Raw genomic sequence first — 25,224 nt, 5'->3', positions numbered from 1 at the left:
TTAATGCATGTCCATACTATTTTCTTCTTTAATAATTATCTATTTGCTCAAAATTATAAAGAAGAAGATAGTATGGATGCGCATGAATTATTAAAGATCTATTTGCTCAAAATTATGCAGAAAATGCTACAATGGATATGCATACATTAATAAAAATATATTTGCTCAAAATTGAAAATGCGACTATGGATGTGCATAAATTAATAACGATCTATTTGCTCAAAATTATGCAAAAAATGCGAGTATGCATGAATAGGCTAAATAAAGATCTATTTGCTCAAAATTATAAAGAAGAAGATGGTATGGACGCGCATGAATTATTAACGATCTATTTGCTCAAAATATGCAGAAAATGCGAGTATGGATATGCATAAACTAATAAAGATCTATTTGCTCAAAATTATAAAGAAAATGCGAGTATGGATGAATTAATAAAGATCTATTTGCTCAAAATTATAAAGAAGAAGATGGTATGGACGCGCATGAATTATTAACGATCTATTTGCTCAAAATATGCAGAAAATGCGAGTATGGATATGCATAAACTAATAAAGATCTATTTGCTCAAAATTATAAAGAAAATGCGAGTATGGATGAATTAATAAAGATCTATTTGCTCAAAATTATAAAGAAGAAGATGGTATGGACGCGCATGAATTATTAACAATCTATTTGCTCAAAAATATGCAGAAAATGCGAGTATAGATATGCATACACTAATAAAGATCTATTTGCTCAAAATTATAAAGAAAATGCGAGTATGGATGAATTAATAAAGATCTATTTGCTCAAAATTATAAAGAAAATGCGCGTATGAATTAATAAAGATATATTTGCTCAAATTATGCAGAAAATGCGAGTATGGATGTGCATAAATTAATAACGATCTATTTGCTGAAATGTGGCTTTCGTAGGGCAGTTTATATCACGGCCTTAAGTCTGTCTGCTTTAAAGCATTCTCTGTGACGGCCATGATATGAATAGTTGTGTGCATTGTTCTTTTTGCCAAGTTAAAAAAATAAATAAATAAGGCTGATACAGTAAAAAGTGCTCAAAATGTGGCTTTCGTTAGGGAAGTGCGTCATTTTTCAAGGACTTATGTCAATTTGTGGCATCCAAGAATCGCGCTGGGAAATGGGCTCAGTGTGCACTGTCATAATGCCACGTTTAATGGTTCATGAAAAAACATTGGTACAGTAAAAATGATGAAACTTTGTAAACTCGTGAGCACGCGAAACTCCGTCATTTTTTTATTTTTGCAAAGGTCCCTTTAGGGGCTCCGTAATAACTTGATTAAATTTGTAAATTACTTACAGTCAAATGTTTTCCAAGAATAAACTGTTAAAAGATCGCATATATAAGCTGTGCAGCGTCATCTTCGTCTCTCTCTCATTTCTGAACGTTCTAGAACATGCGCACTTCTGCGCTATCAGATCGCGATTTCAAAATAAAAGTCCCGGGGAAATAATTCACAATATATACAAATAAAACAGTAAAATAATACAGGAAAAATACAATTTTGATTTCTAAGAGCAATACACAAGTTAAATTATTATTGATGCATTCAAAAACTCTCCCAACTGCTTTGCAACCAGAGGCTTTAGCTTAGTTTGGCTATACCTGAAACTAAGGAAAGTACTAGAGATGTATTTCATTATTTTATTTCAAATCCTACTGTATTAATACTCTTTTCAGCTATGTTAAGACTACATCTCTTAAAGCAGAGAGCTGTGTGGTTTGTTTGTTTATGAACGACTCCTGTATGTCACTGTTATCGTCTTTATCTTCATTACAATCCTCATGCATCAAAACCTTTTTAGCGACACTGGTTTTCTTTTTACAACTGAGAGAGTTTGCATTTTGAGCCACTACTGTATTTTACAGCAGCGCACGATGAGAAATGGCCTGGGCTAATCCGAAACAATCACAGAATACGTACGAGAGAGATGGTGCCTTGTTTTAAAAGATACTGAATTTATTAATATCAGACACAGATTATGTATGAAAAAATTAAGTTTTACTCTATTCTTCTCCCAGTTCACTGGCCTACTTTTATGTATTTAGGGAAAAATGGATGAATTTACATGATGTAAATCCGACAGATCCTCTGAATTGCGGAGCAAACTCATGGCACATTATATAAACTAACATGATCATTAAAGGGGTTTAAAAGACACAGCACATTCACTTCCACATATTTGACAAGTCATGATATAGTTGTAAGTTATTCAATATTTTGAATAAAATGGAAAAACGAAATAAACGCGATACATATTTGCCTGTCTGGCTGCATGACGCGTCACCAATGAATGGACTAGTTGCACGTGGCCGCCATGTTGGATTTTTGATCAGCGAGCGTATGCATATACACTTCCGGTTTCGCTTTATGCCGATGCAGAGTGCCAGAGAAAGCCGAAAATTATCTCTTATAGCTGTTTATAGAATATGTTATGTCACTTAAAATACAACTGCCAAATTAAATGCCAATGGCATTTAAATGCATGCATGCATGGGTTATATTAACAAGCTCACGGTCCATATGCATAAAATTAACAATAATGTCTGTATATACAACTAAGATTAGAATTGTCTGCATAAAATGCCCTATTTTCTTAATTCTGCACATATACTTTCACTTCCCTACATCAATTGCTCCATCAGTACGATCACTACATATTTTACGGATTCTACATCTTTTTAGATTAAAACCAGGGCTGTGAAAAGATTGCGATTAATTTACATTTTTAACTTTAGCACAAACAGTTTAATATAGGTACTTTTTTTACCCATGGTAAAATACGTTTTTTGCAGCATAGACCAGACAGATAATGATTTATGTAACAGATGCTCTTTACTCACCTCAAACTAAATAAATGCAGTAATTAATAGAAACACACAGGGGAAATACAAACACTGAAAATGATGCATTTAAATTAAATTGGCTACTAAATAATACAGTTAACGATAATAATGTTACCAAATAAAGTTACTTAAAGGATTAGTCCACTTTCAAATAAACTTTTCCTGATAATTTACTCACCCTCATGTCATCCAAGATGTCCATGTCCTTTTTTCTTCAGTGGAAAAGAAATTAAGGTTTTTGATGAAAACATTCCAGGATTATTCTCCTTATTCTCCCTTCAATGGACTCCAAACGGTTGAAGGTCAAAATTAGTTTCAGTGCAGCTTCAAAGGGTTTTAAACAATACCAGATGAGGAATGAGGGTCTTATCTAGAGAAACTAAAAGAAACTGATTTTCTAAAAAAAAATACAAATGTACACTCAAAAAAATGATTCTAGCTGCTTGTTCAGTTTATTTAAATAAAATAAGCTGAACCAACACAAATCTTTAGTTTTTTACTTAATTGGCATTTGCACTCAATTGTATTATGTTAAATGAAATTAAATTTGCAAAATGTTAGGTTAACCTAAACCATTTGTGTTGGGATGACATGAATCATTTATGTTGCATTGATTGAAACTGGGCAGTGGATTTCTAGTTCCCAGCATGCTTTGCGTAGGGAAAGATCAGGACAGTAAATGTTGAACTTAAGTGCTGTTTAATGTGTTTTTAGTAAAGGGAAATACCTTTTAAAGTTTGATGTTCAGTTATATTTGACATTTAAAAGAGTTTGTTATGTCGATTTTTTTGAGGTTACCATTATGCTGAAGTGTAGACCTTGTGGTTAGGCTATGGGTGGCTGCATGAAATAAATCTATGTTGTTCTCAACAAGCTTTAACTGTGCTAAAGCCAGTGATGAGAAGTTCTTTACCTGATCATTACTTGCATGCTATAAATGTTACTTAGCATATGAAAAAGTGATATTTTAGTTTAGTTTTTATAGAAATATAAATAAATTAGTTTGAGGGCCAGCACATAATTTACACAGTCTACATATGGTCATCAGCTTTATCCCTCTCAATGGTCATGAAACATGTATGTCTGTGTACAACAGCTATTCACAACCTAAGCACAAGCGCACATCTTCACCATGATGGTAACAAAAACATTTTTATATATATACGCTACAAACTCTTTTAAATGTTCAAAATAACTAAACATTAAACACTTAAACACTAACAGGTCTTTCCATTTCCTTAAAAGTGCAGAAAACTTGAGCAACACTGCACAAGGGCACCAGTCTGAATTGCAATAGCACTGGTTGGATCAACAAGAATGAATTATGTTCAGGAAACATTCACAGAATATGTCAAATGAAACTGGTGTGATCTCATTCAATTAGCATGAATTTTACTCATCAGTACAATTAACCTATCTTAAGTTCAAATAAATCAGTTCAACTGTGTGGAAATAGGTGTCATAATTGAATTAAGTTAGACCAACAAGTTATTTTTTTGAGTGTATATGCTTTATAAACACATATGGTCGCATTTGCAAGGGCTTCCGTATTCTGCAAAAAGCTTACGCTGTATGTCCTATGCCTTCCTTATATAACTTACGGAACGAACGCGGCGCCAGTTCCGTTTTTTCCGTAAGTATAATAGGGAATGCGTAGGACATACAACATAAGCTTTTTGAAGAATACGGAAGGCGGAATGGCAAAGTACTTGCAAAAGGCGATCATTTGTAAATGTTTTTAGAAAATGACCTATCGTTTCTCTAGATAAGACCCTTATTCCTTGCCTGGTATTGTTTAAAGCCCTTTGAAGCTGCACTGAAACTGTAATTTTGACCTTCAATCATTTGGAGTCCATTGAAGTCCTTTAATGGAAGTCCTTTCCATTGAATTTTATTCAGAAGTGAGCTAATCCTTTAAGCATACACTGAGTCCATATCATATTCCCCTGTTTATTTATATCTCTGATGAGGATTGATGCTTCGGTTGACAATAGCAAACATTAGATCTTCATGAAGAACAAGTGTTGTTCCACACTGAAAGAGAAGGCAGTTTTTGAGCCATTTAGTCCCCCAGCTGTCAGAACAAAATCAGGAGATATATATTACACACTTGAGTGTATGGATAAAGAGATCCCTGTGGATTACCGCTGAGTCTGAACCGCATAATCAACAGGAGAAAGATTGAAAGTCAAAGATCGCGTATCTCGCGTATGAAAAGAGAACTTCTCTTTAATTAAAAATAAATAAATAAATAAATAAATTATATCTAGCCAAGTTTCATATTTAAGTTTCTTCTTGCACCAAATGCAAGCATCACTAAGACCAGAAGCAGGGTTGCTAGGTTTTTACAACAAAACCAGCCCAATTGCTCCTCAAAACGATCCCAAAACTAGACCAATTGCATTTCAGAGGGTCCCACAGTAAAAATCACATTCCGGGGGGGTAAAATTCACGTTTTTTGGCGGGGCTCCCCTGGCAAAATTCACATTCCAGTGAGTAAATATCATGCTATTTTGGGTCGATTCAACCTAGAGTGTAAAAGTAGCCCAACTTGGCAACACTGACCAGAAGGGCATGAGTGGAAGTAACCCTAAAAATAAACTAAAATATAAACTAAAAATACTCACGCTGGTGGCTAGAATATAGAGCCCATTGAATATAGAGATATCCCCAGCCAACACAACCAAATTCGGGAATAATGATTCAAGGCTGAAGAATAAAGTTATGTTTTTGAAGAAAAAAAATATGTTTTTCAATTGCGGTTTTGCACTCACACAGATGACCACCTGCACTACAGACTTCTTGAATTAGGTCTTTCTACACATCCGCGACCAACAATCACCTCCAGTATTTTATTTATTTGTTTACTTTTAACGTCTTCATCCCTACTTTTTTTTATTTTTTACATTCTACTTTTGTGTTCCTGACAGGTGCTTCTTTCCATCCATCCTGTTCTTTTTTGTGCGGTTAACACGTTGTGCGCAGTATTTCAAAGTGACGAGAGAGCGTGCTCACGTTCACTTCTAACTTTCTATAATTCAAATTTAAATTGTATTTTATTACAATATTATTAGTTAACATGTTTGTGTATGTAAAAAACAACAAAAAAAAAAAAAACAAATCACAAAAAAATTCCAAACCCATGATTTGGGGCCCCCTAGCGTCCTGAGCCCATATGCCTGGAATACTCTGCACACCCCCCGTTATGGCGCCTCTGTCTTTAACAGTGTTTTTTGCAACATTCGCTGGCTAAAATTCCACTGTCATTTCACACTAAAAGCTATGTACATTATAGCGTAAAATCCTAAAACCTAATTATACATTTTAAAATTAACTTACCAAACTTCCAGATATCCACTGAGTGAGACATCCAGATATCCGTGAGTGAGCTGCTGCAGTTGTGTTCTGACATTAGTCAGGGGGTGCGCTGTTTACAGCAATCCTGTATTATTGCCTGGCATATTACAGCCAAGTTACAGCTAGGTTACAGCAACGCTAAAATATACTATAAAATGTTCCAGCTCAAACAAAATTACCCAGAATGCAATGCAAATTACAGTATTGTACTGTAATATAAAATGCAGTATTGTACTGTAGGTTTTTACAGTAATGTGCTGCTAAATCTACACACGACATTTATAACAGTAGGTAAATGTTGGATCACAATAATTAGGAACTACAGTTTCCACAAATCCCTTCACTTGATTGAAATGTTCTCTTTTATTCTGGACGGCAAGGGCAGTGACTGTAACATTGAGCGTATTTTGCTGTATTAAATACGTATTTATGCCGATTTCATCAGGCTCTGAAAATTCTTCAAAAAGAACACAAAGAATGGCCTTCTTAGCTGCCATAGTTGCAACTCTTGCGTCATCAGAACAGGGTGTTCAACGCACCACCGTTTCCGTTTAAAAAAACATTTTGCAATGTTTTGTCAGGGCTGAATGCAGCCCTGTTCTTGCATGTAATTAGTATAATGTCCACATGGTCATGTGCGCCCAAACTTCTTTGAGTTTTAGTCAGCACTTTAAGAAACCAACTTTCATAATTTAAATGTGGTGCATCCTACACAAATCTACTTTGCATCAAAATACTGGAAATCATTCACTCATTACACTGATACCAAATAGCGTATATTTCCCATAATTGAGGTAGGCTTCATAAGAATTTAGCTGTAATAAATGTTTAAAACACAGAAAGAACTCCACAGGTTATATAAAACACACATGATACATATGATATGTCTAAGGCTACTTCTGGTGATTAATTTCTCTAATGGAGGTAGAAAAACAAGCAAAATCGGCTATAATAAATGTTTCACACATAGGAAGAACTACATAGGTTATATAAAACAAACATGATACATATGACATATATAAGACACCTACTGGTGATTAATTAATATCAATGGCAGCAATTTTGAGGCTGCTTCTGTTAAAGAGAGTTAATTCATTGATGTTTCTGGTTTCTGCTGGTTTAAGTTTCTGCTGGTTTAAGAGAAACTCTGGAATGTCTTTGAAATGCATAATTGGGCAGAGGAGGTGTCTTGGGGAATGCCTTGGGATGTCTCCACAAGTCTGCGTTTTCTGATAAGGTTGTGGATTTACGCATTACAGTAAAAACGTGTTGATTAGCCATCTGCTCTTAAAAATTTGTGGAACAAAGGAGGGTCTCCTTTATTGTTCTGTTCTGTAAATAGAAACCCTGGTTTGAGATTAAGCAGGCATGGGAGAGCAGTCTCCCTCAGCAGTTTAGGACCATAGGTTCATTTTGATGGTTCACTAATGTTTCAGTGGGGGATCTCTGTGATCTTTGGAATGTGGTGCTGTGTTCATTTAGTGGGATTCATTCATGGATGATCCTACAACACGTACCACCTACCTAAGCATTGTTGCAGACCATGTACACCCTTTCATGGAAACGGTATTCCCTGGTGGCTGTGGCCTCTTTCAGCAGGATAATGTGTCCTCCCACAAAGCAAAAATGGTTCAGAAATAGATCATAGATCTTAAGCTGCACCTTTTTTTATTTTATTTTGTTTTATTTTATTGAACAAAATTCATGTGCATTTACACTTCACAATCATATACAGTGTGTTTCCTTGAAAAACAACCCTTGCCATATTCGTGCTTTTGCAAATTGGATGCTCCGACTTGCCGTAGAGTCCTCAAAGCCAGAAGAGGCATGTCGGTCCGTGTACGTTTTGATAGTTTGTTTTCCAATTTGAAATGAAATATGTAGAAACGAGAAAACGGTCATTTCCCGTTTTTTCGTTTGTTAAAAAAAAAACGAAAAACAAGATTTTGGCTCGATTTTCATTTTTTCGGGTCACGGATAGAAAACGGAAACACGACTTCAACTCGTTTTGGTCCGTGTACGGTCCATGTATCTTTTGGTCATTTGTTTTTTGATTTAATAATGAAATCGGAAAATAAAAAACGGCACCTTTTTCGTTTTTCTTTTTTTTTTCAAACAAAATGAAAAACAAGAATTCGGCTTGATTTTTCGTTCAGGGGTAGAAAATGAATAAACAACTTGAATATTTGATCTCAACATGTGGGCGGGAATGAAACGCTAAATCTATTTACTGTAAGTAGCTCTGAAAGCATCATGCAGTTGACTGATACTGGTTTTTATGGACACACAGAAGAAAGCCTTGTCTATAGGCTCTGCCTCGATTTGTGTCTCAAGTCATTCGTTAGTCTGGCTGTTTGAGAGATAGAGATCAAGAGATAGAGATTAAGATTAAATGTAAATTTAAAAGTGATTATATAGCTGCAATAAATGCGTTAAATCCATCGCAGCGAAGGACTATTATTCTGCTGCTCTGAACTGCGGAAGAACTGATGACGGCACAGTTTAATGTTTGGTTGACCAATCAGCGGAAAGGGGCGTTTCATTCCCGCCCACATGTTGAGATCAAATATTCAAGTTGTTTATTCTTTTTCTACCCCTGAACGAAAAACGAAAAATCAAGCCGAATTCTTGTTTTTCGTTTTGTTTGAAAAAAAAATGAAAAACGAAAAAGGTGCCGTTTTTCATTTTCCGATTTCATTATTAAATCAAAAAACTAATGACCAAAAGATACACGGACCGTGTACTTTTGCCTCCATTCCTTTTTCGTTTTTTAACCACGTCAAGAAAAACAAAAAACAAATGGTTGTTTTATTTTTAAATGCTATGGTGAATACCAAAATTTAAATTAAAACCGAATACACATGAAACATGATAATACTTGACTTAATTTCCACCCCATTCTCACTCACGAGGGGTCCGATACTGCTGCACGTCCAAGAGAATGATATACTGGCGGCAAACGCGTCCAGCGAAGCGGGACATTCAAGCACTTAACATGAAAAATAAGTGCTTAATGTGGCTTAATGTGATATTGGAGGAGCAAATTCACTACACCTTATATTATAAGCACTATGACCACAATTAATAACACGTTAAGCATTTTCCTAGAAAATAAAACACAGTTATGAAGAAAACACTTAATGCATTAAGACACTGATATTAAATGACCAATAAAGATATGCAGACAAGCAGGTCAGGCCAAATATGAAGGCAACGCGCCTTCAACGTTCAGCTTTTTCCACTTAACATAAAAATATTGTCCTTCCACTTTGTTTACCATTGTCTTAGCAGATGATGTTGATGACAAGAAAATGTGCGAGAAAATAGTTTCTCCCTGGTTGTTGTTTTAGTAGGATTAATCCACGTAAAGCGTTAATGTCCAGCGACATGGCCGTAACGCATTGCTTTCAGTGAGAATTGAGAAATATTTCATGTCAAACCTCCACTGAGGCAAAGGGTATGGGAATTTTGTCTTCATAAAAATCATATATTGGGGTATAATTTTGTCATCATATGTTGGTATATTTTCAAATTGAACAGCACAGCATAGCTATAAAGTGACTCCTAATCCCAAACAATATAAAATATAATATAAAACACCTAACAGAGCCAGACGAAAAAGTCACAGTAATTTAGATGTCGTTTTGGCCTTTATTCATATAAAACAGAGAAAAAAGCAAAATGAAGGGATTGAGACCACAAGCGGTAACTTGATCATGTTAGAGCGCTAAACAAGATAAGGTTTAGAAATTTAATGTTTAGGTTAAAATATAAATGTAAAAATAATAATAATAGTAATTTAACGAATAAAAATTAATCAATGTCTCTTGAAGCGAGTCACTCTATTGACGCCAGAGGAAAAGGCACTAGAGGGCGCTTTAGTGTCTGTGTGTATGACGCAAAACACTGGAAATTAAATTTTGCATTTTTACATATTAAAAAACAAGTTGTATATCATTTATATTATTTTTCACAAAATAATAATCTTACATAAAGAAAATTAGCTTGTATCTGCTAATTCTATTCATCAGTGTTAAAATAAAAAAACAAAGAAACCGCATTTTCCATATTTCATTTCTGGTTTAAAAAAGGAAAAACGAATGGACGCAAAGTACATGGACCGTCCATGTAGATGAGCAAATACATCTGCATCTTGAGTGAACTTCCGCATTAATATAAGCCAGCTCGAAAACTTCCGGTTAGATGTTGTTGGAAATCTCAGAAGCATAGACCAGGAGACTTTGGGATCTCTTGAAGCAGAAGTTACTCTTTATTGAGAAACACGCTGTGCGTCGCTGTGGTCATCCAAAATCTAACTAAGGCAGTGACTTGGTAGTTCATATACATTCAAGGGGGAGGGATACATAGAGTAGGGGTGTGGACAATCTAAACAAAGGATGCAAATGCAGTACAGGAATCAGATCATTGCCTACATTTCCCAGCCATGATCTAATCAGCATAAATGTGTCATTCAAATGCATAGGTGCTAATCCAATCAGTCTGGCAGTATCACCTATACCTTTACATTATCATAGAGACAAAAGCACAGCTGTATCTTGAGCTGGTCATGCCACATGGTCAGGAAATGCATGAGACAAAAGGTTAGTGTCTCAGACACCTGGTCTGCCTGCCTTGCCACAATATACATAAAGTTTTCAGTTCATATACTATTACATTGGAACCTAAATATAACATAGAACAAATTTGTAATCCCACAGTTCCCCCTTTGAGAGTTCTAATAACTCTCACAAAATACAAATTTAGACACTTAAATCCCTTCTATAACATATGTTTGTTAACATAAGTTCCATCTTCCAGTCATGCAACTTGTAACAGTTACAGGCACATACATCTTATTCTGTGTCGTGTCCAACATTTACATAAGTGTTGTTCTTTAACTTGAGTATACTGTTGACACACATATACAACGCAGGGTGGTAACATGTTGTATAAACTACATGATGACACAGAAAACCATGTAGCATAAGCGTGGAAGTCCTAAAAGTCCATGGCGCCTGAATAACTGTGGAGTCTGTTCCCTGTAGAGTCCATTTCCATGTTTGTCCCAAGAAGATTCTTTGTCGTTGTGCAACTCCGAGTTGCTCTGATGACTCCGTCATCATGAAGGTTGTTCATGGATATCTGAGGTGATGCTTTACACCAGGTGCTGCTTATGAGACGTCATGGCATATACACATACCTGCACACAAGAAAACAAAGAGACAGCAGACCAGCAGTATTCATGCAGAGACTTTAGTACGTTAGACCTCTGATGATCGTATAGTTTTTCTGTCTAACTCTGATCATCATAACCTTCTAGTGATCGTATAGTGGTTTTGTTCTTCTTTTTCTTAACCTAGTCTTAATCAATTTGACACCTATAGACCAGTAAGGTGGGGATAAACTGAGAGAGGGGGAAACCTATGAGGAAGTCTTCACCACAGGGTTAACCCCCGAGGCCTTTTGCACTTCGGTTCTTCCCTGGGCTCCTCACTGGTCTGTGTGTCCTATTCTCTCCCTGTAGTTAGTTTGCAAATTTAAGGTGCTACATCTCCATCTTCCATTGAAACATCAGTCATAGTAGACATCATAACCCATTGAGGATGGATAAGTGAATGGAGTGTGCTGTAGCATAACATTTAAGGCTGTGAGTGTACTTAACCAGTGTCCCCCAAATAGTGGAAGTGACAGTCAACTTTCATTTGTTCATAATGAGTCTTTCAGCTTTCTAGTAGATTACTGGGGAAATTAAGCACTCACAGCCCAAATGGTTAGCATGTCAGCAAGCTGTTGCTCCAAGAGTTTGGAGAAGAGGGGAGGGGCAGTTTCAGTGTAGCAAGTAGACTGAGTAGGAGCTGAGTAAAGCTGTTCATTTCTTTTAATGTCTTTTTGTTTTTCCTACACTCTTTCATCCAATGTCCAGGTTTACCACAGTAATGACAACTGCCTTCTCTCTTAGGACGTTTACATTTCTGTCGATTCTCTGTGTTGACCTTAAAGGATGCTGCTGCAATCTTTACTCTTGTCTTGACATCTGAGTCTCTTTCCCAAATAGCTAACCTATCCAAGCTGTTTTGCAGGGTTCCATTGGACCATGTGAGGTCTAAGAAAGGCAATGCATTTCTGTATTCTGATGAAAGCCCATCAAACCACATGCGGACCAGTGGTCCATTATCCTCTAACACCTTCTCTGGAGTGTCAGCTATTCCACTGTATGCTGCAGCTAACTGACAAAATCTTTCAGTGTACTCACTTACAGTTTCATCCTTCGTCTGTACACAACTAGTGATCTTTGACCAGTCTACCTTTGGTCCAACAAGGTTCTGTAACACTCTCAGAACTCCTTCTCTCAATTCACCTTTGCTGGAATGCTGAAACTCAGAATTATTTACAGCACTTTCAAAATCATTGAATTCTGACTCTTTCAGGATTTGTGACATTAGCTGGGTGACGTCAGCTAGGGACATATCATAGAGCTTCATTTTTCTGGACAACTCTGTTCTAAACTCAGAAAAGTTTCTATGCACTGATGGCAAATTCTCAGCAATTCTTTCTATGTCTTCAGGACCTATAGTGGTACTGACCGCTTGTAACTGCAGTATGGGGGTTACAGATGGAACTGTGTCAACCCCTTTTGCCCTACTCTGAGCCTTTTGTCTCGCTCCACACACTTCAACTGCATTTACATCTTTATCCATGAATCCAGTATTGCTATTGCCCTCTAGTCTACAGAAAGACTGTATCTCAGGATAGCTTTCATCTGACTGTTGGTCTTTTGAGTCACATTTGGTTGATGCCTTGTTAAGGCCCAACTTCTGAGTAAGACGAGACATTCGAGTGTGCAACTGTTTGTTCTGCTCTTCTAACTTAGCAATACGTTGGATTTGTTCTTGTGCAATGGATAGAGTAAATTCTCTGTGGCAGCAGACAATGCCCTTCATATTTTTCTTCCGAATACAAGCACCAAGTACCTTTTTGCATTCTTCAATGGACCAAACTTTCTCAACATTGTGTAATGTCTTTCTGGCACAACAATACACTTCAACACTTCCCTGACAGAGCAGAGGTTAATCTAGTTAATACACATCGTAATGTATTCAACCTTCTCTGACGAGCAGAGTAGAACCAACTTGCTAAGACACTGTAACAGTTGTAACCTTCCCTGAGTTAACAGAGGATGAACCTTCTTCTCTAGCAAAGTAGAGGGTGGCTATTCTGTTAACACACCACCTTCCCTGATAAAACAGAGGACAACACAAATTATTAGCACTTTACACTAATTCTTCCCTGCCTGAACAGAGGATACCTAATTATTAGCATGTGATGCTAAACTTCCCTGCCTCAACAGAGGATAAACTTCATCTCTAAAAGAACATTTTTAGAGGATAACTTAGTTAACCAAACCCTACAGCTGTCTGTTAACTCTTCTCTGACGGCGCAGAGGATAACAACTTTGTACTGGTCTTAATGGTTCTTTTGGATAGAGTATCACTCACCAACCCTTGGGTGTACAGGAAAATTCAGCCTGGATCTTCTTTTGGATCAGATCTTTGTTGTGCTTGAAGTTTCAATCTGGATTGAGATGAGAAGCTCTATCCGGGTCACGGCACCAAAACTGTTGGAAATCTCAGAAGCATAGACCAGGAGACTTTGGGATCTCTTGAAGCAGAAGTTACTCTTTATTGAGAAACACGCTGTGCGTCGCTGTGGTCATCCAAAATCTAACTAAGGCAGTGACTTGGTAGTTCATATACATTCAAGGGGGAGGGATACATAGAGTAGGGGTGTGGACAATCTAAACAAAGGATGCAAATGCAGTACAGGAATCAGATCATTGCCTACATTTCCCAGCCATGATCTAATCAGCATAAATGTGTCATTCAAATGCATAGGTGCTAATCCAATCAGTCTGGCAGTATCACCTATACCTTTACATTATCATAGAGACAAAAGCACAGCTGTATCTTGAGCTGGTCATGCCACATGGTCAGGAAATGCATGAGACAAAAGGTTAGTGTCTCAGACACCTGGTCTGCCTGCCTTGCCACAATATACATAAAGTTTTCAGTTCATATACTATTACATTGGAACCTAAATATAACATAGAACAAATTTGTAATCCCACAATGTCATTTGCTGGTATGTTGAGCATCAGTAGTGTAATACTTAGTTTATAATCAGAATATAGTCACTTAAATAGTCAAGCATAGCATTAATTTATTATTCAAACATAAGACAGCATAAAAAATAAATAAATAAAGACGTACCTCAGTGTTCCTCCTCGGCTAAATTCAATTCAACCATCAGTTTTCACACTTTTGTGTGAAAAAAAGCTTCAAAAATTAAATATTTATTGTGCACTTTAGTTAGATTAATTGAATAAAATGTGTGTTTTTACAAGTGTGCTGAAATCATTAACCTTGCGCTGCACTGACTGACAGCTGCTGTGATTACAAAGGGAAAGTGCGGTGCTCGCTTTCTGTGTAATTAATTCACAATAAAAGTTGTTTTTCTTAAGATTTTGTGAGTACTTCATACTTCACAGTGACAAAATGTATTTTTAAACCTAATTATTTTATGTTTAATATTTATTCAAAAAGAAGTGAAAAAACGATTAGAGGAAATGGCTGATATATGTGCAAATAAATGCTACTTTGCTGGTAATTATTGTCTTTTTTTATTTTTAAATAATTGTTTTCTATCAAATGTTGAATTTCCTACATTTTTAAACGTTCGGTTGTACAATGGGGACAATCTCAGATGGATGAACAAATAATGTTTGTGGTCATCACATTAAAAATAACATTTGAAGTGCTAAGGGAAAAAATGCATGTGTGTGTGACTAATTACAGATATGGTGCTTTTAAACGGTCCCAATAGCTTTGCCTTTATTGCAATCAATAAAACTGGTTTATTGGCAAATTAGATAAATGTGATAACTGCATTAAAATATGAATACAACATTAAAAAGTCAACCATTGATGGTTTTGTGTCGATGTACAGCGACTACAGAATGAACAGCTAACAGTTCACCGGAAATGGCCGAGCTGGCTTAACGACAACCAGGAAGTAACCGTGCATATAGTCCATTATGCAACAAGAAGCTTGTGCTCCAGACGTGAATGCGCTCAGAACTGTTTGCCCGAGGCTGTGGATTACAGGTAATAATGTTGTAAATAATGTTCAGTTTCTTGCACAGACCGGTCATTTCACTTCATAAAACCCAAATGTTTCATCAGGAGCTACGGGCAGTAATTTTATTTTGCCTGTATGTTTTTTTGACTCGCAAAGTGACGGTAGTCATTGACTTGCATTATATGAAACACCAAGGACCACAGTTTCCATCCAAAAATCTTCTTTATTGTTCGACTGATGAAAAAAGACACCTACATCTTGGATTGTCTAGGGGTGAGTAAATTAACAGCAAATTTTCATTTTTTATGTAAAACACTGGGCAGAAAATGTATCTTTTTAACAGAAAAGCTCTGATTCAGGGATTTCAAATCATGACATCTAGCAACTGCAAGCATGAAAGCTTATATATGCTTGTTTTGTAATATTTTGTCTCTTTTGATTTGACAAAAACATAGAAAGATTTTGGATTTTGAAGTTTTTTTTATTTACATTTTAGTCTAATCTTTTTTCATCAACTATATTGCATGTTGATATAGTCAGTTTTCGTTTAATGACATTGGTGTCATCTCATTATCGCCTCGTCTTAGTCATGGAAAAAAGGTCATAGATTTTGTTTACAAAATGAACACTACTTCACTTTACACTAACACCAGAGTCTGCGTACAGTGCACGTGATGTGAATTTCTTTTTTTTTACAGTGGAATTTCACCTTCAGCACAGTTTGCGAATACTCTATGTGCACAGTCCAATTTTTTTAACCATGCATACTCTACGCGCATTCTTTTTACACAGATTAGTTTGTCTACAAGGTGGCAACAATGCCCCAGGACCACTGATTTACAGGGTAGTCGAAGGAAAAAAAAAATACAAAAGGGACCAAAATGCGTGCAAACTACAACAACAACGGATGGCTATGTGGATGAGAGACTGTGCATGGAGATGAGAAAGTACCCATTTGTACAACTCTAGCCTAAAAGATTATAAAGATGTGTATGTGGGTAATAACTCATGGCGAGAGTTTGTCCAGGCATTGTTAGTGCATGTTATCATAATGCGCATGCATTGACTGCCTGTGTATACATCAAATGGAGTTTACTTTGAAAGGCTATGCATACTTTGGGCTTTAGTTGAATCAATCGTGCATTGCTTGGAAAAGCTGAGTGAAATTTTACCAATAAATCTAAACTAAATAAATAAATAAATAAAAATAAAATATTCCACTGTATTATTGACTCTTATGACATTTTTATAAGTCTTCCACCAGAGGACAGGATTAAATAAATAAATAAACAAACAAACAGTGACTTGATTTGTTCACAAAGAGTTCACTCTGCACTGTCAATGTGATGAGCGGGAATTTTTGTTTTAACATGTCAAATCAAAGTGTTGAAGTAAGACTGCATAGAACTTGATCTAGACATTCATTTTGTTTTGATCCTGCTAAACTTAATGTTTGTCGTCAAGAAATCAATCCCCCAGTCTTATAGAAGAGTGACAACAGACAAATGTCAGTTTGTGTTTATTTTACACTTTTCTTGATCACAAAGAATACAATAAATAAATATAGCATTATGGGTTTATACTAATCAACATATCTGATTGACATGTAACAGTGACAATAAAGCAGGATTACACATAAGATACAGTGCATTACTGTTAAGAAGTTGACAACATGCAGAATCTTTTGAAATATTGAGATGTCACTTCATAACAACAAACAACATCAAATTGAATACAGTGCTCAAATTATGTCATAGTTCACTTTATTTTTTTTCCCAGTGGGGTAAGAATGTTAAGCCATGCAAAATGATGTTGAAAAGTAATTTGTGTGTTGTCAGATTTAGTTTGCAGGTTGCAGATCTATGTTGACCTGAGAAAAAAAGAAAGACATATGCTGTGATCCTCAACAGAGTTCAACAGTCACATTTTGGAAGTAAAAATAGCAATGAAAACCTCTAGAGCAAAAGTGATTTTCAATTATAATGTATAAACCTTCTGAGAGAGACCTACCATGAGATCAGAGATTGTTAAACAATGGTATGTTGCTGTAGATGTGCGATTTCAATTTGATCCAACAACTAGACACAATTATCATTATCATCAATCCAAAGAGCGGTAAGTGGAAGCTTATTTGTAGCAAAATTCAATTTCAAAATGTAATATGCAAAATGGCAATACAATATGTAAAATGGCAATGCATTTCTGTATTTAAATTTACATTGGTTGCATATGTGTTAACCCATATGTGCAACATACCCATATGTGCAACCTTTGGAGCAAAATGATAATTCAGATTCAATAATATAATTTAAAAGAGCGAGGCATTTAAAGGCAGAAGTTAAGCAAGAACAGAGAAATGTCAATGTTCCTGCAGACAATGCGCGTCTGTCAGTCATGGAATCAGTATGTTATGAGAAGCATAGATATTTATAGTTAGGGCATCTTGCAGAGAATGCATCTGGCACTCGTATCGTAAGCACAGTTGCACGTCTGTTAAAGTGATGAAATATCTGCGGTGCCGCAAATGAGCGGTGCTTTACAACAGGTTATTTACTCATAGAAATAATCTTAGACAAGCTAGCTATCTGAGATTATTGCTTGCTCTATCAGTATGGTTGTATGCTTTTCTCTTTTTATTGTTCTGATTGTTGTTTATGCATCATTTTATATCAATAAAACATTGTGTAGTCCTTCTGGATGCTATTAAGTGTTATTTATAATAATAATAATAAATATGGCTGCAAGCAGCAATTATGGGGCCAAGCACAAAGAAGGCACAACAAGTCCTGCCAACATGGCTGGGAGCATCAGAACAACTGCAACAGTGAGCAATTAAAAACCTATTTAGATCATTTAGATCAAAAATACAAACAAGTTCCAAAAAAGTTGGGATACTGTACAAATTGTGAATAAAAAAGGAATGCAATAATTTACAAATCTCATAAACTTATATTTTATTCACAATATAATATAGATAACATATCAAATGTTGAAAGTGAGACATTTTGAAATGTCATGCCAAATATTGGCTCATTTTGGATTTCATAAGAGCTACACATTCCAAAAAAGTTGGGACAGGTAGCAATAAGAGGCCGGAAAAGTTAAATATACATATAAGGAACAGCTGGAGGACCAATTTGCAACTTATTAGGTCAATTGGCAACATGATTGGGTATAAAAAGAGCCTCTCAGAGTGGCAGTGTCTCTCAGAAGTCAAGATGGGCAGAGGATCACCAATTCCCCCAATGCTGCGTCGAAAAATAATGGAGCAATATCAGAAAGGAGTTTCTCAGAGAAAAACTGCAAAGAGTTTGAAGTTATCATCATCTACAGTGCATAATATCATCCAAAGATTCAGAGAATCTGGAACAATCTCTGTGCTTAAGGGTCAAGGCCGGAAAACCATAGTGGATGCCCGTGATCTTCGGGCCCTTAGACGGCACTGCATCACATACAGGAATGCTACTGTAATGGAAATCACAACATGGGCTCAGGAATACTTCCAGAAAACATTGTCGGTGAACACAATCCACCGTGCCATTCGCCGTAGCTAGCTAAAACTCTATAGGTCAAGAAAAAGCCATATCTAAACATGATCCAGAAGCGCAAGCGTTTTCTCTGGGCCAAGGCTCATTTAAAATGGACTGTGGCAAAGTGGAAAACTGTTCTGTGGTCAGACAAATCAAAAAAGAAGTTCTTTTTGGAAAACTGGGACGCCATGTCATCCGGACTAAAGAGGACAAGGACAACCCAAGCTGTTATCAGCGCTCAGTTCAGAAGCCTGCATCTCTGATGGTATGGGGTTGCATGAGTGCGTGTGGCAAGGGCAGCTTACACATCTGGAAAGGCACCATCAATGCTGAAAGGTATATCCAAGTTCTAGAACAACATATGCTCTCATCCAGACGTCATCTCTTTCAGGGAAGACCTTGCATTTTCCAACATGACAATGCCAAACCACATATTGCATCAATTACAACATCATGGCTGCGTAGAAGAAGGATCCGGGTACTGAAATGGCCAGCCTGCAGTCCAGATCTTTCACCCATAGAAAACATTTGGCGCATCATAAAGAGGAAGATGCGACAAAGAAAACCTAAGACAGTTGAGCAACTAGAAGCCTGTATTAGACAAGAATGGGACAACATTCCTTTCCCTTAACTTGAGCAACTTGTCTCCTCAGTCCCCAGACATTTGCAGACTGTTATAAAAAGACGAGAGGATGCCACACAGTGGTGAACATGGCCTTGTCCCAACTTTTTTGAGATGTGTTGATGCCATGAAATTTAAAATCAACTTATTTTTCCCTTCAAATGATACATTTTCTCAGTTTAAACATTTGACATGTCATCTTTGTTGTATTCTGAATAAAATATTGAAATTTGAAACTTCCACATCATTGCATTCTGTTTTTATTCACAATTTGTACAGTGTCCCAACTTTTTTGGAATCGGGTTTGTAGCTGAAAAATCATAAATACAGTCAATAATAAAGATTTATTGGTTCATCACTTTCGACCAATAGGTGGAGCTGTGACCAAATTAATGTGGAACGGTCAGAATGATGTGACAATGACACTCGCAAAGTTTGGTGTCAATATATCAAAGCATTGCAGAGATACAGTCTCAAGAGTCATTCTGGCATCAAGTCTCAAATTTGTTGCTGTGGTATACAAAAACGGTTGTCTATCAACATGAAATACATATGTTTTTTGCCATGGTCTGAAGATGATATGATTCAATTTTGGTGAAAATTGGACCAACGTTCTAGGAGGAGTTCGAAAAAGTAGGATTTTAAAGAAAATCAAAATGGCAGACAGGAAGTTAGCCTGACTATGGCAAAATTGGCATCAATCTTTTCAGCATGACCCACAGAATCTATTAAGACCAGTCTCATTACAACAGGTCACATTTATATAAAGCTATTAGCATTTTTTAAAATTTCATTATAACATTTGACCGCAAGGAGGCGCCGTCTCAAAACCTTTTGAGTACCTTCAGAGCATGGTGCCAATAGCACATACTGAGTTTCTTAATGGTACATCAATGCATTCATAAAATATAGCATTTTATATCATAATACTGTATTGTAGTTAACCCTTTAATTGGCAAGACCATAAAGAGACATCAGAAAATTTATTGCTATTTTCCATCTTATTAGGACACAAATAATACAACTTGATTGTTTTTTTGTTTTTTTTTTAAATATTACCTTATCCCCCAGGATGTGTTGATAAGTCCTTTGGGGGTATAAATGCATTGAAAACTGAATTCTTCTTTGGCAGTGATCTTTACAACATTTTAAACTATTTTAAAACACTTTATTTTCTAACAGCATACAATAAACATTAGAGGTGTAATGATATGCTCAGGTCATGATATGGTACGTATCTCAATACTGAATTCACAATATGATACGTATCACGATATTTTGAACAAAATTTTAAAAATGAAAATGAAATTCAAATAACAGATTCATTTAAAAAAAATATTAACAAATTTTAATAACTTTCTTTGTTTTACTTACAAGATCACATTGCAAGGTTTAATAAAAACCTTCTGTATTCAAATTAACAACTGAATAAGTCTGTCTGTCTGTGAAAAAAATGTTACATTTATCATGAACTAGAATTAAGAAGCCTAAGACAAAACTTCTTAAAGGTGCCCTAGAATCAAAAATTGAATTTACCTTGGCATAGTTGAATAACAAGAGTTCAGTACATGGAAATGACATACAGTGAGTCTCAAACACCATTGTTTCCTCCTCCTTGTGTAAATCTCATTTGTTTAAAAGACCTCTGAAGAACAGGCGAATCTCAACATAACACCGACTGTTACGTAACAGTTGGGATCATTAATATGTATGACCCCAATATTTGCATATGCCAGCCCATGTTCAAGGCATTACACAAGGGCAGCCAGTATTAACGTCTGGATCTGTGCACAGCTGAATCATCAGACTAGGTAAGCAAGCAAGAACAATAGCGAAAAATGGCAGATGGAGCGATAATAACTGACATGATCCATGATTACATGATATTTTTAGTGATATTTGTAAATTGTCTTTATAAATATTTCGTTAGCATGTTGCTAATGTACTGTTAAATGTGGTTAAAGTTACCATCGTTTCTTACTGTATTCACAGAGACAAGAGAGCCGTCGCTATTTTTATTTTTAAACACTTGCAGTCTGTATAATGCATAAACACAACTTCATTCTTTATAAATCTCTCCAACAGTGTGTAATGTTAGCTTTAGCCACGAAGCACAGCCTCAAACAAATTCAGAATCAAATGTAAACATCCAAATAAATACTATACATACATGATCTGATGCATGTATGCAGTAAGCATGACGAACATCTTGTAAAGATCCATTTGAGGGTTATATTAGCTGTGTGAATTTGGTAAATGCATTGTATTATAGTCGAGAGCTCGGGGGGCAGGGAGCACACGATTTAAAGGGGCCGCAGCCTGAATCGTGCATAGTTAATGACGCCCCAAAATGGGCAGTTAAAAAAAATTATAAAAAAAAAAATCTATGGGATATTTTGAGCTGAAACTTCACAGACACATTCAGGGGACACATTAGACTTATATTACATTGCAGCTGTTGCAGTGGCACGCGATCAAGCAAGCGAATGACGCAAGAAACATTTAAACCTGCTTGCGACGCAAGATTCGATGTGTGCACAAAACACTTAATATGCGGTGACAACCCGGCTTCTCTCACTGCCACCTCCATGTTGTGTGAGTTGTCAGTAACAACAGCACTACTATGAGAAGCCCTTTCAAGATCCCATTGTATAGACGCTTTTAAAACTTCGGCTATGTTTGGTCCAGTGTGTGATTAAAAAAAGCGGTCGAGTCTGAAGCATGAAACTTTTAATAAAATGCGCCGTGACTGTAATATAGCTTTGACAAGTGTCAAAGCTATATTTGTGTTTTGTCTGTAATTTTGTCTGTATTTTTTTTTTTTTTTTTACCATCGTCCTGTCGTGTGACTGGAAAACCAAAATGCTGCCAGACGTCGGACTTATAAGAAGACGGGGCATCTTCAATGCACCGATGGTGCATCAGTGAGTTGGAGGTAAATACATAACTTTTCAATGTGCTGCTGTAGAGGATGGTCAAGCAAATGTTTGTGCTTTGGCTCTGTTTGATAGAATTGTAATGTTTATGTGTACGAAGCCATGCTTGCTGATATTGTGGTCTATAACTCCTCCCCGAACTCCCTGCTCCTCTGTATCTTGCTCTCTCATTGGCTGTCAGTCATTGCTGATGTAGTTTTCAGTCAGAACACTTTTCACACAGCAGGATTTTGAATCGCCGACAGGTCCAGATATTTAGCATGTCACATATCTTACGGACGTCGGCGACTCGTCGGCGATTCTCTCAGATCACGTCTTTGCTCATTGACACTGCGTGATTGTCACTCGCGTGAATGAGCACCAATTTGTCTGTGATTTCAGGCATTTGTCTGCGATTTCACAAAACCTGTCGGTGAGCCAAAATCGGGGCTAAAATCATGCAGTCTGAACTCGCCATGAGAAAAAAACCTTAGCGCGCAAGGCCCTCTTGATCCCCTAAGGATTATTATTAGGGCCAAAGCCGAATGGCTGAAGGCCCTATTGTTTTCTTTAGGATTATTAGGGCCCAAGCCAATGAAATGGCGAAGGGCCCTCTTGATCCCCTAAGGATTATTATTAGGGCCCAAGCCAATGTAATGGCGAAGGGCCCTTTTGTTCCCCTAAGGATTCTTTTTAGGGCTAAAGCCGAATGGCTGAAGGCCCTATTGTTTTCTTTATTAGGGCCCAAGCCAATGAAATGGCGAATGGCCCTCTTGTTCTTCTTAGGATTATTATTAGGGCCCAAGCAAATTAGCACGCAGGGCCCTCTTGATCCCCTAAGGATTATTAGGGCCAAAGCCACAGGCTGAAGGCCCTTTTGTTTTCTTTAGGAAAAATATTTTTTTTCTAAGTTTTTGGGGTTTTGGGGGGCCTTAACATGCTCAAAAACTCTTGAAACTTTGCACACACATCGGAATCATTGGCCATCAGGGCCGGGCAGAAGCTGGTGCCCGGGCGTGGCAGGAGGGCTCGACAGCGCCCCCCTGAATGGTGCCTAAAAAATTGGTCCATATATCAAACACGTTTGCACGTATTAATATGAAACTCGGTACACATATAGACCTCATCGGGCCTAACAACTTTCATGCTCTAAGTTATACGCCAGCTCAACAGGAAGTCAGTTATTATGGGTTGTTTGGAAAACGCATGCTCTGGAATTTGATATACTCCTCCTAGATGATTAATCCGTTCACCACCAAACTCGGTCAGCATGGAGTTAAGACATTGAGGATGCTAAATTGCGAGCGGATTTTTGATATCTCGAATGGTTTGGCCGTGGCGAGGCAAAGAATTTATGGCGAGAAAAGGGAAACACGAAATGTGTTATAACGTCTGCATACATTGATTGATTTTTATGAAACTTCACCTGTGTGTTCGTTATAGGAGTCTTATCACATGAATGTCACTGCTGTGAGTCAAAGTTATAGCACCACCAATTGGCAGCAGGAAGTGTGTCACTTTCAAAATGCTTTGAGATCACCCTATTTTTTTTTTACCTGTTTTGTTTCAAACTTCATCGGTGTAATGTCAATACACAGCAGATATAGACCTGTGAAAAGAATCATGATATCTCAAACACTGTTGCCATGGCAACGCATCAAACTTTAATTTTCATTATGGATGCTTTTGAGACACTTAGCATGCTTCAAATTGAAGCATTTTGAAACATATTGAAACTCGATACAAACGTCAGAGATGTCAACTAGTAGACACGGGCAAAGCCGTAGAAACAGGTGGGGAGCAGGGCCTCTATAGCGCCATCTTTTGACAAAAGTGGGGGGGTTAGTTTAACCTACAGTCACCAAACTCAGGACACGTATTGTTCTCATTAAGCTGGACAACTTTCTAATTTACAGTCATTAGCTGCGACCAACAGGAAGTCAGATATTTTGGTTTGAATGTGGATTTTTCACACACACACATAGACGTAGGGTCTTTCTCTGTCCAACCCCCCTACCCCCTCCCTCCTCACACCAGTCTGTGTGTGTGTGTGTGATTGAGTGATTGAGTGAGAGAGAGAGAGAGAGAGAGAGAGAGAGAGAGTTTTACATCCTTGATCAGTTCTTTAACCCTTTTTATTGTAGACTCACTGTGAGTTTAATCCCAACCCTGATCAAACACATCTGAAGCAGCTAATCAAGCCAGTTTATTTGTAGGCCACTGATATGAAGAGCCAATCAAGCCAAAATTCATTCTGGCACTCTCACATATACAGTACATTCTCCTTTCACACACATACATTCTACTCTCACATACATATATATTCTACTCTCACATATATACATTCTACTTTCACATACATACATTCTCCTCTCACATACATACATTCTACTCTCACATACATATATATTCTTCTCTCACATACATACATTCTACTTTCACATACATACATTCTCCTTTTCACATACATATATATTCTACTCTCACATACATACATTCTCCTTTCACATACATTATATATATTCTCCTCTCACATACATATACATATTCTACTCTCACACATGCATGTCTGAAGAAAATATGTGTATGTAAGAGTAGAATGTATGTGTGTGAGAGTAGAATGTATGTGTGTGAGAAAGAGTATGATGGAAACGGAAGGAGTATGATGGAAACTGAAGGCAGGTCAGGCGCGATCATCACGTGACGTTCAGCTTCTCAGCGCTGCCCCGCCCCGCCAACTTGATGCATTTTGTCTATGAAATACAGGTTTGTGTATGTTTTATTTCATCTATAAAATCGTTGC

General features: G+C 36.8%; 1 long non-coding RNA gene across 1 annotated transcript; it reads right to left on the bottom strand.

The window, feature by feature from the left end:
* Positions 1 to 16,857: 16,857 nt before the first annotated feature.
* LOC125243256 lies at positions 16,858 to 24,783 on the bottom strand. The gene is made up of 2 exons (XR_007179003.1): positions 23,978 to 24,783; positions 16,858 to 17,224 (listed from the first exon to the last, which is right to left on the bottom strand). It is a non-coding gene; the product is annotated as an uncharacterized LOC125243256 (long non-coding RNA).
* Positions 24,784 to 25,224: the final 441 nt, after the last annotated feature.

The sequence above is a fragment of the Megalobrama amblycephala genome, linkage group LG13, assembly GCF_018812025.1.
Source record: "Megalobrama amblycephala isolate DHTTF-2021 linkage group LG13, ASM1881202v1, whole genome shotgun sequence".
Lineage (NCBI taxonomy): Eukaryota > Metazoa > Chordata > Actinopteri > Cypriniformes > Xenocyprididae > Megalobrama > Megalobrama amblycephala.
Note: the sequence above shows the minus strand (reverse complement) of the source record. Positions and strands in the feature narration are given on the sequence as shown.